The sequence below is a fragment of the Chrysochloris asiatica genome, unplaced genomic scaffold (assembly GCF_000296735.1).
Source record: "Chrysochloris asiatica unplaced genomic scaffold, ChrAsi1.0 scaffold00003, whole genome shotgun sequence".
NCBI classification, from domain to species: Eukaryota; Metazoa; Chordata; class Mammalia; order Afrosoricida; family Chrysochloridae; genus Chrysochloris; species Chrysochloris asiatica.
The window spans coordinates 31,036,883-31,050,163 of record NW_006408521.1 but is presented as its reverse complement, the minus strand read 5'-3'; the positions used below and the strand labels follow the sequence as shown (position 1 = coordinate 31,050,163).

The 13,281-nt window shown below is 48.7% G+C and overlaps 1 protein-coding gene across 1 annotated transcript in view; it reads left to right on the top strand.

Moving 5' to 3' along the window:
* SH3PXD2A (SH3 and PX domains 2A) overlaps window positions 1-13,281 on the top strand; it is a 261,997-nt gene that overhangs the window by 153,114 nt on the left and 95,602 nt on the right. The gene's annotated exons all lie outside the window — the stretch shown is intronic.

The following is a 13,281-nucleotide window of genomic DNA, read 5'->3' as shown; positions in this document are numbered from 1 at the left end:
GAGGACATGCCATATATAGGTCTTCACTGGAGGGAAACCCCAGGTCCCACCCAGGAGGTGAAAAACCAGCCATGAAGGGGTGTTAGGTAGGGGAGAGGACTGGAAAGAGAGCTGAAGAGGATGCTGATTGATCCTTCCACTTCCATATCTGTTCCCCTGAAATCTTAAGGGGTGGGCAAGAGAGAGTCAGTTGGTGTGGGGACCAGAGAGAGAAGGGTAAGAATGGAACAAGGTTGGTATCTGGGAACCGAGGAGGAGAAAGCCTGAACATGAGGGTGCCACAAGCTCCCAGGACCCCATTCACACTGCACTCTGTGAATAGCGCCGGTAGAGTTGTGCACAGCCTGCACATCCATACGTGGCAGGCCTGATTAAAGGAGCCTGCCTTTTCACCCACGCTGTGAAACTTGTTGTTGTTGTTAGGTGCCATCGAGTCTGTACTTATGCACAGCAGAACGAAACACACTGCCCAATCCTAGGCCAACCTCACTACTGTTGCCACGCTTGAGCCCATCGATGCTACCACTTGGCCAATCCATTTCTCTGGGGGTCTTCCTCTTTTTCTCTGAACCTCCACCCTACCAAACATGATATCCTTCTCCAGCGACTGCTCCCTCCTGACAATATGTCCAACGTATAAGAGATGAAGTTTGGCCATGTTGGCCTCCAAGAAGTACTCTGTCTGCACTTCTTCCAACACAGATCTGATTGTTCTTTTGGCAGCCCAAGGCACTTTCAATATTTTCTCCAACACCATAACTCAAAAGCATCAATTCTTCTATGGTGTTCCTTATTCACTGTACAGCTTTCACATTCATATGAGGTTATTGAAAATACCATGGTCTGGGTCAGGTGCACCTTAGTCCACAAGCTCTTCAACACTGTAAAAGGGGCTTGTGCAGCAGATTTTCCTAACATAATACGTTGTTCGATTTCTTGACTGCTGCTTCCATGAGTGTTGATAGTTGATCCAAGAAGAATGAAGTCCTTGACAACTTCAATCTTTTCTCCGTTGATAGGAATGTTATTTATTGGTCCAGTGGTGAGGATTTTTGTTTTCTTTACGTTGAGATGCAATCCATACTGAAGACTAAGAGCCAGAAATAGCCTGCCCCCTTGGAGAAGGGTAAACATCACCCAGGTCAGAGGCTCACCTGGCCTGACAAGGGCCATTTGTTAAGAAACAGAAGCCACGAGGCAGCAGAAACTTAGCAGTGACATGGTTCACAGTGCAAAAGACAAGATCTTGAGCTCAACCATTTTTAAGTATGTGATTCGGTGTCTTAGTTCGTTAGTGCTGTTTTAACAGAAATACCACAAGTGGTGGTTTTAGCAGACAGATCTGTATTTTCTCACAGTTTAGGAGGCCAGAAGTGAGTGCAGAGTGGGGCTCTAGGGGGAGGTTTTCTATCTGTTCCCGTTCAGCAGGAAGACCCTTGTCTCTAAGTTTCTGCTCCTGGGTGGTCTTCATGTGGCTGGACAGCTTGCTGGGTCCCTTATCTCTGCTTCTCTCACTTGCTTATTTAATCTTGTTTATATCTCAAAAGAGAATCCTGGTGTGGTGCTGTAAGATAAGCACTGGGCTGCTAACCACAAAGTTGGTGGTTCAAACCCACCGACTACTCGTTTGAAGTATGCACCCTATGCAAGATTGCTGAGTCTGGAACCTACACAAAGACACTAACAACATATCTCGAAAGAGCTGGACTTAAAATAACCATTACACTAATCCTATCTCATTAACATAACTAAGACAACCCATTCCTAGAAAGAATTTAGAAATGCAGACAGAGATCAGGAATTCTAACATGTTTGGGGGGAGATACAATTAAATCTTTAACAGTGGCATTAATATAGTCACAATGTTATACAACTGTCACCACCGTCTGTTTCCAAAACGTTTTCATTACCCCCAAAGGAAACTCAGTGTCCACTAAGTTATAGCTTCTGTCGCCCTCCTGAAGCCCCTGGTAACTACCAGTCTATTTTCTGTCACTTTGAATCTGCTCATTCTAAATACTTTATCAAACTACATTATTTCTCCTTTTTGTGTCTAGTTTTCTTTCTCTTGGAATAATTTGGGTTAGGCGTTGGGCTGCTCACTGCAAGGTCAGTAGTTCAAATCCACCAGCTGCTCTGTGGGAGAAACATGAGACTCTCTGTCTGCTCCTGTAAAGATTTACAATTGCTGAAACCCTATATAGTGTTGCTATGTGTTGGAATCCCCTCGATGTCTGTGGGTTTGGTTTGGGTTCATGTTTTCACAATTCATCCATCTTGTCGTGTGTATCAGGACTTGGTTCTTTTCTCTGGTTGAATCATATTGTCTGTGTATACCACATTTTGATTATCCAGTCATCTGTTGAAGGACACTTGGGTTGTTTCCACCTTTTGGCCATTGAAAGTAATGCTGCAGTGAACACTGGTGGGAAGTATCTATTTGCGTCATTGGTTTCAGTTCTTTTAGGTCTAAACCTAGGGTCATATGATACTTATAATGTTACAAATTTGAGGAATATCTGGAGCTCTGGTGATACTGTAGGATAAGCACTAGACTGCTAACTGCAAGGCTGGCAGTTAAAACCCACCAGCCACTTCATGGGAGAAAGATGAGGCTGGCTGCTTCCGTAAAGATTTGCAGTCTAAGAAACCTTACAAAGAGTCACTATGAGTCGAAATCAACTTGATAGCTGTAGGTTTGGGGTCCACCTGGGTTTGTCCACAGCTGATCTGGCAAGAGTTCGAGCTAAGATAGAAATCGCTCTAGTTCCACAGCAGACCTGAGGCTCAGGCCATGGGGTCAGCTGTGGCCAGACGTTCTGAGAGGCTTCCCTCCCCTGGCCCCAACCATCTCTACCTCCACGACCTGCCAAGAGAGGCCTGTGCCCCTGAGAATGTGTTTACCATAAAGGAGCCCAGACTCATGCATGACCCTTGGCTAGCACCTCCCTCCTTTCTGACTGCTTGCAATTTTCCAGCTACCATCCACCTCTTCTCCCTGCATCCTGAGCACGAACAGGGGATCCAGTAACAGCATGCTTTGACCCTGGGGTAATGCTTGCTCAAGTGGCTTATCAAATTATCAAAGTCTGTGGACTTAATTGAAATTTTACAGATAACCCTTGGGCTCTTTCAAGTGAATTCCAGAATGCACGGGGCTGGGGCACAGGGGGCTGCGTTCATTTTCCATCTCCCTGGGTAAGACAAGGTGTAAGACACCTCAGCCTTGATGTCGGGGAGGATGGACCTGGCTTCTGTGGGAGTAGGCTGCTCTTGAAGATCTTGGGCCCAGCCTGGAGACGATGTTCTCTCTAGACACCACCGCTAATGGGCTTGGCCCCCGGCAGCCATGGTTTCGTTGGCCACCTGATGACGGCTGCTTACTGGCTCTGCCCTCCTCTTATGACTAGCCCCGGATGACGTAATGGCCAACTCCACAAGAACCGTTCTGAACTCTCCTTGGGGCATCTCTTTCCTTCACACCCCTCCAAGCTGTGGGTCCTACCTTCAGAACATACCAGACTCTTCTCAATATTTCTCCTGCTCCTAGCCGGGCCAGGCGGCATCATCTCTCACTCCTGATGCCTGCCTGCTGCTGCCCCCTGTGGTCTGTTTTCAATACAGCAGTCGGAAGGATCACTTCCCTGGGAAGGTGGAGACAATCTTGAGCCCTTTGACATTCCTTTTTGTATTGAGGACGGTGTGTTGTTGGAAAGCCCACAATTGAACAGTAGTGTGTGTGTGTGAATATTTTCATGGAAAGGAGGATGCTTTCCTCACTGGTCCCCTCTTCTGGTCTATACATAAGAGTATCTCATTTAAATCTCAGGATGCCACAGGAAGTGAGTGTTAGCCCATTTCACAGATGGGTGATCAAAGTCCCAACAGGTAGGAGACTTGCCCCAGCTTACCAGCCAAAAAGAAGAACTTGTTGTTAAGTGCTGTCGAGTCATTTCTGACTCCTGTTGTTGTTGTTAAGTGCTATTGGGTCGGTTCCAACCCATAGCAACCCTGTATAGGGTTTCCAAGAAGCTTCTGGTGAGCTTGAACCACCGAACTCCCTGTGGTTCAAACCAACTGTGTAGTCTAGCGCATTAACCCACAGCACCACACATACCCTGTGTAGGGTTTCCCAGGCTATAGATCTTTACGGGAACAGAAAGCCTCATTTTTCTCCCATGGAGCAGTTGGTGGATTCAACTGTGTAAATGCAAGTAGGAGAGAGAGTGTGTACAAATCCCAAAGTCATACCTTTCACACCTGCCAGGACCAAGCAGGTCAGTTAGATCCGTTCTAACTGCTGACCTAACACCAGTCACACCACAGCGCTGGCTCCTCAGACCCTGACCACCCAGATCTCAGGCTGCACAGTCCTCCAGGGCCACTAAATCTACCCTAGGCCTCAGACCCACAAGCTTAGAGTCCCCACAAGACCCTCACTGCTGTCTACAAATTCAGGGTTTCCCTGAATTTCCCACTAGTTCCCAGGGTTTCCCACTAGTTCTTAAGATAGTCAGCTGTAAGCTCAAGAGTCTCCAGGTTTCTCCTCACTTCTAACCTGCTGGGTCCAAATGAAGGCATTCCTACTACCCTATCTGCAAGAGATGGATGAGGCGAGCTGCTTTTGTAAAGATTTACCGTCTCAGAAACCCTCCATAGGTTCGCTATGAGTCGGAAAGGGCTCCATGGTAGGTTTGATTTGGTGATTTCTCTACCCACTCAGGATACTAGCTGGAAACTCAAGAGTCCCAAAGATTGCCATAGGGCAAGGTCTTGTTAAGTGCCACCAAGTAGGTTCTGACTCACAGAGACCCTGTATAAGGTTTCCGAGAAGCGGCTACTGGGTTTGAGCCATTGACCTTGTGGTTCAAATCGATCTTGGGGTTGGTTTCTTATCCTACAGCACCACACCAGGTCTTTGTTGTTGTTATTAAGTGCCACTGAGTCAGTTCCAACCCACAGCCACACTGTATCTAGTTTCCAAAGAGCGACTGGTGAGTTCGTCAGCCTTGCAGTTCAAACCGACCTTGTCGCCCAGTGCTTATTCTACAGTGCCACAGGAGGTCCTGTTGTTGTTAAGTGCTGTAAAGTCGGTTCTAACTCACAGCGGCTCTGTGTAGGGTTTCCAAGGAGTGGCTGGTGAGCTTGAACTGCTGACCTTGCAATTCAAACCGACTTTGTAGCCCAGCTTATTAATCCACAGCGCTACACCAGGTCTTGTTGTTGAGTGCCGTCGAGTTGATTCTGACCAATAGCGACCCTGTGTAGGATTTCAAGAAGCAGCTGATAAGTTTCAACAGCCAACCTTGCAGTTCTAACGGCTTTGCAGTCTGGTGTATTAACCCACAGCGCCACACCAGACTCCTTAGGGAGCTCCAAATGTGACTATTCCAGGGATCCCTGGTGTTGCAGTGGTTAAGCATGCAGGGGTTAATTGTCTGCAGTTCACTGTGAGTTGGAATCCACTAGGCAGCACACAATAACAACCCTCCCTTGTGCGTTTACATTCCTCACTAACCATGAAGCCCCTGGAGCTCTCTGTGCCCCCACCCCAGCCTTGAGCCTTTTCTTGTGCAGACAGGATTGGCTGAGTCATAACCCCCCTCCGCTTCCTTGATGTCCCTCCCTGGTCTTTGTGGCCTGGCTGGCCAGCCCCAGCCCAGGCCCCCCCCCCCCCCCCCCCCACACACACCCCTCACCCCCTGCCTGAGTCACTCATTAACATAAACCCTCAGGTGTGGAGTGTGGTCTGGAAGCCTCATCAAAGACACTTCAATCACTAGGGAAATTCCAAGAGTTTAAGGCTTCTAGGTAGCACCAGCCAGTTGGAGATCAGCTGGTAACCTAAAGCCAGCAGCTCCATGGGAAAAAAAAGACCTGGGGATCTGTTCTTATGAAGATTGTTGTAGTGGTAAAGTGCCATTGAACCAGTTCTGACTCAGCCCTACATCGGGTTTCTAAGAAGCAAGCAGGTGGCTCTGAACCCCCTACCTTATAGTTAGCAGTCCAGTGCTTATCCTATAGCACCACATCTGGACCCCTTACAAAAATTACAGCCAAGAAAACCTTAAATGCGGGCAGCTTTACTCTCTCTACTCTATGGGATTGCCCTGGGTCAAAATCAACTCAACAGGAGCTAGACTAAAACCTAAACCAAAGATCCAATTATTTGGGTAAAGTTAAATTCTATACTCCACAGGAGGCAGGACTGAAACCCAAGTGGTCTGCATGATAAAGTCCCTCCCTCACCCTACTCCCACCTGCACCCTGCCCCACATGAGCTGAGCTCCAGTCTCCCTCATGGCCCCCTCATTCCGGGGCCATCAGCAGGGGTGGACATGGGGAGGTGGCCATGGAGCCTTGTAGCCTCCCTGTGGAGTCTGGGGAGGCATAGAGCTGACTTGGATGGAGAGAACCTTCGTCTCCAAATCCTGGAGAGGACACATGAAGATGCTCCCAGCTGAAGCATCAGGGAGTCCCTGGCTGGCTGGAAGCCACTCTTGCACATCCTGCTTCAATGGCCTGAGTGCCAACACATGTCCATGCTGACCCAGTCCCTGCCCTGGACTCTGAGCTCCTGAGAATCCCCACAGAGCTACCTGGTTTTGCTTTCCCAGCACTCTAGCTGCCCACCCTCTGCCCTCCCTCCATGCAGTCAGGTCAGACTGATGGAGCCAGAGTATGGCTTTCTGTTGTTGTGAGGTGCCATTGTGTCAGTACCAACTCATGGTGACCTTATGCATAACAAAACTAAAGCATTGCTACGCTTGAGCCCACTGCTGCTGCCACTGTGCCCATCCATCTCATTAGGAGTCTTCCTCTTTTTCACCGACCCTCCACTTTACCAAGCATGATGTCCTCCAGGGACTAGTCCCTCCTGATAATAATGTCCAAAATATGACAGGCGAAGTCTGGCCATCCTGGCTTTCAAGGAGCATTCTGGCTGTACTTCCAACACAAATCTATCCTTTTGGTAATCGATGGTACTTTTCATGTTCTCCAGCACCATAACTCAAATGTATCAATTCTTCTAAGATCTTCATTACTCATTGTCCAACTTTCATATGCCTATGAGGCTATTGAAAATACATAACTTGTGTCAGGTGCACCTTAGTCCTCAAACTGACATCTTTGTTCTTGAATACTTTAAAGAGATCTTGTGCAGATTTGCCTAATGCATTTACCTTTGTATTACATTCGGCAAATGCCTTTCTATTTAATTTTAAATTCTTATCCAATTGGAACCATGTAAACATTTGTTCCCCTAGGAAACTCTAGGAACCCTAAGCTCCTACCCTTAGATGCCCCTCACTCCCCTCCAGGAGGACACAGGTTCCTGTCAGGGTGAGGTCCAACCCAGCTCAGCCTGAGAGCCCTGTGACAGGTCCCCTCCAGCCTCTCAGGTGCTGGTAGCAGAAGTGCAGCCCAGGTTGTGAGCCACACCCACACCCTTGCTGGTCCCTCCTCAAGCACACGCCTCCTCACCCACCCAGGAGTTGTCCTCCTCAGCCCTCAGACTCAGCTGATGGACCAGAATAGGAGGGATCTTCCAGACAGTCCTCCCTGAAGCTAGCTGGGTGGCTGGTATTCTCTGAGTTGTACTGGCCACATCACAGTGATCTCACCATGGAGCCCACATCTGTGCACCCATTGGTCTGGCCCCTGTCAGTGTTGACTGAGGGAGGGAGTCAGGGCAGCCTAACAGGGTCCTACATGGAACTGCTCACATCCAGGTAGCAGGGTGTTAGACAGCAGGTGTCCTGAGTCTAGCTCGGCCCTCGCCCCAGGCCAGTTCCCACCTTACCTAGAGGGTGGGAGTGAGGATGGTACCTGTCTCACCACCGCCACCCAAAGAACAGTGTTTGCTGGTGATTCTTTCCACCACCCCCAGTGGGAAAGGCACATCCCTCTGTCCCCCTCCAACCTCCCCAAGTCCTGGGCAGTCACAGGGGTGGGGGCAGCCTCCTGCTCTCAGTCCAGCCCCTGGGAGGTGGGGCAGGTTTGCATTGGACTGCCTGAGTCACAGAGAGGAAACAGGTTTGGGCAGGTTTGGGGGTGCCTCCCTCTTGTCACAGGGGTATCATTCTGCTGGTCAGGCCTGCTGACTGCTCACAGGCCTGGGAACTTGTGGCCAGCAGGGACTGACTGCCCCTTCCTCAACTTGGCACCCAATGCATGGCAGTAACAACAGGCTACAGATGAGCAGGAGCCGAGGGTTCCTCTTGGCCCTTGCCACCCACCTATGGGCTCTAGGATGGGGCCTGTGCCCCAGCTCTGGGCTTCTGGCTAAAGGACCCTAGTTAAATTCCTGAAATTGCATGGGAGGAGCGGAGCCCTGCTAAACTGGTTTTTGTTTTTTCCCCCAAGCCCACAGCCAGCCTGTGTTGTGGCTTAGAACAATGGCCTTATGTTCCCGACCAGGCCAGATGAGGGCGATTCCTGCCCCAGCCAGACAACAGGGCTGGCTTCCATCTCCCGGGAGCATTAGCAGAAAGCACCCAGCCCAGCCCCCAGCCCCCCACCCCGCCTGCACTGTCAGTGTGGCTGTGGGACACTGGATTTGGGTGCTCAGAGGGCTGACTGAAGGACCCGAGCAAGGATTCAGGAAGGAGGCCCAAGGCAGGGGACAGCAGCTGCTTTGGGGGTTCAAACCAAAGAGACTTAACTCTGCCAGCCTTCTCTACCCTGCTCCCACTATACTTTGGAATTGGTCCTTTGGTAAAGGAGCATGTGGTAACATGGGGGAAATCCAGGGGTGGGTGGCGGCTACAACTGCCTATCCGCAAGGCTAAGGAGCACCATGGCAGATAGTCTTTCCTGTTCTGCCTCAGGGGTCCTGCAAAAAGAGGGAGACTGTGTCCTCTGAGTGAGCCTGTGTGTAGCATAGCAGCCCAGGATGGAACCAAGAGTTTAGGGAGCCTCCCCCAGGAGCCCAGATATCCTCAGTTGTAGCTTTGCTGTGTCTGGCTGCAGTTGTCTCCAGTTAGAATCCAGGCTCCCCCTAGTGGTTGATGCCCTAAACTTCCCCCTCTGTAAATTCCACCTACCTCTTGGGGCACTGGAGAGAATCAAGTGAGTAAATGTCTGTGGTGCTGCATCCGCTGTGACCCTCTTCTTCCCACCCTTCCTCTTCCCTGGGAGGCAAACGGGAGGCCGTGGGAAGAGGACTGGGAAGCAGTCAGTCGGAAGATGCTTGTTGAACACCTACCATAGTGTGGCTTCATCGAGGCATGAGGTACATAGCTCAGCACCTGCCAGGGCCTACCTCACTCCCGTGAGGGCCGGCAATGTGGCAGGAAGGGTTACTGGTTCCTCTGAGCATCAGCTAGAGTCTGGAAATTCCTCCCCTATAGAATGGGTCTGACACCAGCTGCAGACCATCTCACTTTCAACCTGAAATAAGAAACTCCCATGAGCTATCACCCAGCCCCTCCCCTTCACAGGTCATGGAAATTGGGTGTTCTGGGGAGTTCACAACAACAGCAGAAGTTTGCATGAGTTCCAACACACAGCAACCCCGTGTGTGCCAAAGTTGAGCTGCTCTGTAGGATTTTCAGTGGCTGACTTTCCCATGTAGGTGAGAGTTGTTTTATCTGAGGCACCTCTGTGTGAACTCAAACCACCAACCTTTCAGTTTGAAGTTGAACTGTAAACCTCTGCACTCCCCAGGGACTTCTGAGGCCTCGTTTGACCACCACTAATATTGTTCAAATAGAACATGGGAACACTGAATGTTTTAAAATTAAGAAAGGTGTGCGACAAGGTTGTATTCTTTCACCATGCTTATTCAACCTGTATGCTGAGCAAATAATCCAAGAAGCTGGGTTCTATGAAGAAAAATGTGGCATCAGAATTGGAGGAAGACTCATTAACAGCCTGTGATATGCAGATGATACAACCTTGCTTGCTGAAAGTGAGGAGGACTTGAAACATTTACTGATGAAGAGCAAAGAGCACAGCCTTCGGTATGGATTACATCTCAATGTCAAAAAAACAAAAGTCCTCACCACTGGACCAATAAACAACGTTCTTATCAACGGAGAAAAGATTAAAGTTGTCAAGGACTTCATTCTTCTTGGATCAACACTCATGGAAGCAACAATTAAGAAATCAAATAACGTATTGCATTAGGTAAATCTGCTGCACAAGACCTTTTTAAAGTGTTTTAAAGCAAAGATGTCAGCTTGAGGACTAAGGTGTGCCTGACCCAAGCCATGGTACTTTGAATAACCTCATATGCATGCGAAAGCTGGACAGTGAATAATGAAGACCGAGCAGAAGGATTGATGCCTTTGAGTTGTGGTGTTGGAGGAGAATATTGAGAGTGCCATGAGCTGCCAAAAGAACCAATAGATCTGTTTTGGAAGAAGTGCAGCCAGAGTGCTCCTTAGAGGCCAAGATGGCCAAACTTCGTCTATCATACTTTGAACATACTGTCAGGAAGGGACAGTCGGTGGAGAAGCATATCATGTTTGGTAAGGTGGAGGGTCATAGAAAGAGAGGAAGACTCCCAATGAGATGGATTGGCCAGGTGGCAGCATCGATGGACTCAAGTGTGGCAACAGTAATGAGGTTGGCCCAGGATCAGACATTGTTTCGTTCTGCTGTGCATAAGGTTGCTATGAATCAGTGCCGATTCGATGGCACCTAACAACAACAACAATATTTGGTGGTAGCCCTGATGGTGAAACTGGAGGTTAGACATTTGGCTGCTAACTGCAAGGTCAATGGTTTAAACCCACCAGCTGCTCCACAGGTGAACGAGACTGTTTGAGCCTGTAAAGACTTACGGTTTCAGAAACCCTACCTGAAGGATTGCTATGAGTCGCCATCTACTCGCTGGCAGTGGGTTTGGTTTGCTTTTTAATTTGTTGGGTCTCTTCCAGTGCCTTAGTTCCTGGGCTCTGTGCATGTGGCGCCGCCTTGTGGCCAATAGTGCATACTACCAATGTCAGCATCCTCTGGAGTTTACAGACTAGACTCTGCTGAGATTATGCTAGATGCTGGACTGGACCCTTGAGCAAAAGTTTGTCTTATTGAGCATTAGCACAACCCTGTGAGGTTAGTGTGTCTATTCTCCAGGTGAGGACCCAGAGGCTCAGAGAGGTTGAATGTCTCACGCAGCTAGTTCGTAAGTGTTAGAGGCTGGATTCAAACTTTCCAAATCCCTTTCTCTGCCCCTGTACCCCAGCTGTGTTTCTAGGGGGTGTAAGGAAGAGGGGTATGGTCAGGGGACTGTAGCTTCTAAGTTGCAAGCTGAGACCTTTCATCTGACAAAAGTGAATAAGGGCCTGAAGGTATAGTTGAGGTGTCTTTCCACATTTTAATCTAGGATACTCAGGGAGCCATGTTCCTCAAGGGTATAAAGCTCAGGAGTCCCCTCCCAGCCTGAGGTGCTCCCAGGAGGGGCTTCCTGCTCTAGGATCAGGCCTCTGAGGAGGGTGCTGCTTGGACAGTCCAGGTTCCTCCCCCGTCTCTCCTCCCCACGGCCCCCACCCCAACCACAGACCAAACCAAATCTGAGACCTGACCTTGGCAGCTGTGACCCCCTCTCTAGCCAAAGCCCTTAGCTGCCCCCCTCGTTTGTCACAAAGGGAATCACGAATTTAGAGGCCAGGTGGATGGAACTTGTAGAAACCACACACGCACTCAAATATACACAAAGGACTTGCAGCCCTCAGCTTCTACTAGGAGTGGTTTCTGCCAACGTCTGGCCCAGAGGCTAGGGTCAGAGGGAGATTTCAAAACAAAACAAAACACAGTTTATTGAGGTATCATTTACATACTAATAAATTCATTCATTTTACCACCCATCAAATCTTTTGCCATCAAGTTGATTCTGACACATAACAACACTATCTTGTTGTTGTTGTTAAGTACCTTATGGGTTCCAACTCATAGTGACCTTGCACAGCGTTTCTGAGGCTGTAAATCTTTATGGGAGCAGAACGCCTCATCTTTCTCCCACGGAACCGCTGGTAGTTTCGAACTGCTGACCTTGCGGTTGGTAGCCTGACTCGTAACCACTAAACTACCAGAGCTCCTTTAGCAACACTACAGGACAGAGTAGAATTTCCCCAATAGGGTTTCCAAGGCAGTAAATCTTTTAGATGCAGACTGCCATGTCTTCTTCCTGAGGAGTGGCTGGTAGGTTCAAACCACCTGCCTTTTTTTGTTTTAAAACTTTTATTACGAATTGAGTGACGGTTTACAGACAAAATCATCAGTTTTACATTCAACAAATCAGACACTTTCTTTCATCTCAATGCCTGCAATCCCCTCCCTGCAACAACAGTTCTCCTGCTTCCTCCCTGTGGCTCCTATTCCATTCCACCCACCTTCCCATCCCCTCTCAACGTTGACCATACGTAAATGTTACTCTTTAGATTTTCAGTGATTGACCATCCCATGGTGAGCATGCCTTACTAGGGCTGTTGTGCCCCCTATAAACCTATCTACTGCTTAGCTGAAAATTAGACCACAGGATAAGTTCCTTTTCAGACCTGAAGGGAGGTCCAGGGCCATAGTCTTAGGTTCCTCCAGTCTCTTTCTGACCAGTCTGGTCTTCTTCTATTTTTTCCTTAATAATTTTGAATTTTGTTCTACCCTTTATCCCACTCTTTCCTGACCTTCTAACGTGATTCCTTTCAGAACAGTTGGTAGTGAAAGTTGAACACAATCCAGTTCTTCTGGTCTCAGGGTCCTGGAGACTGATGGTCACCTGGTCTATTAATCCACTGGACTAGTAGATTCCAAGCATCCTCATTCTCATCACTCCTCTTTCTTTCACACATGGAGAGACTAATTGGTGTACCTTAGATGCTAACCACAAGGTTGGCTGTTCAAACTCACCAGCGACTCCTCAGAAACCCTATACAGGGTCGCTATGATGGCACTTAGTAATAACAACAGTGTAAGGTTATTCAGAGTCTGTAAAGCTAATAATAACTCGTATGGTGATCGAATGCTTTCCACGTGCCAAGGCAACCTTCTAAACAATTTATATGATTTCACTCATGTATTTTTTACCTCCATCCCACAAGGTGGGTACAGATGATATTTTCCCTGATTTTACTAGACAGCCCCTTCGACACAAGAAGATCACATAATATGCAAAGATGAAGCAGGGGAGCTGTCCTGCCCCACACCCCCAGGACAGCTCACAGGTGGTGAGCACACATATGGTCAGAATAAACATGACCAGTCATTAGTGTTGCGTTGTTGAGAGGGGTTCTCTGTGTGAGGGGAGACGTGAGAAGTGGTGCCATGGGGAAGCACCAG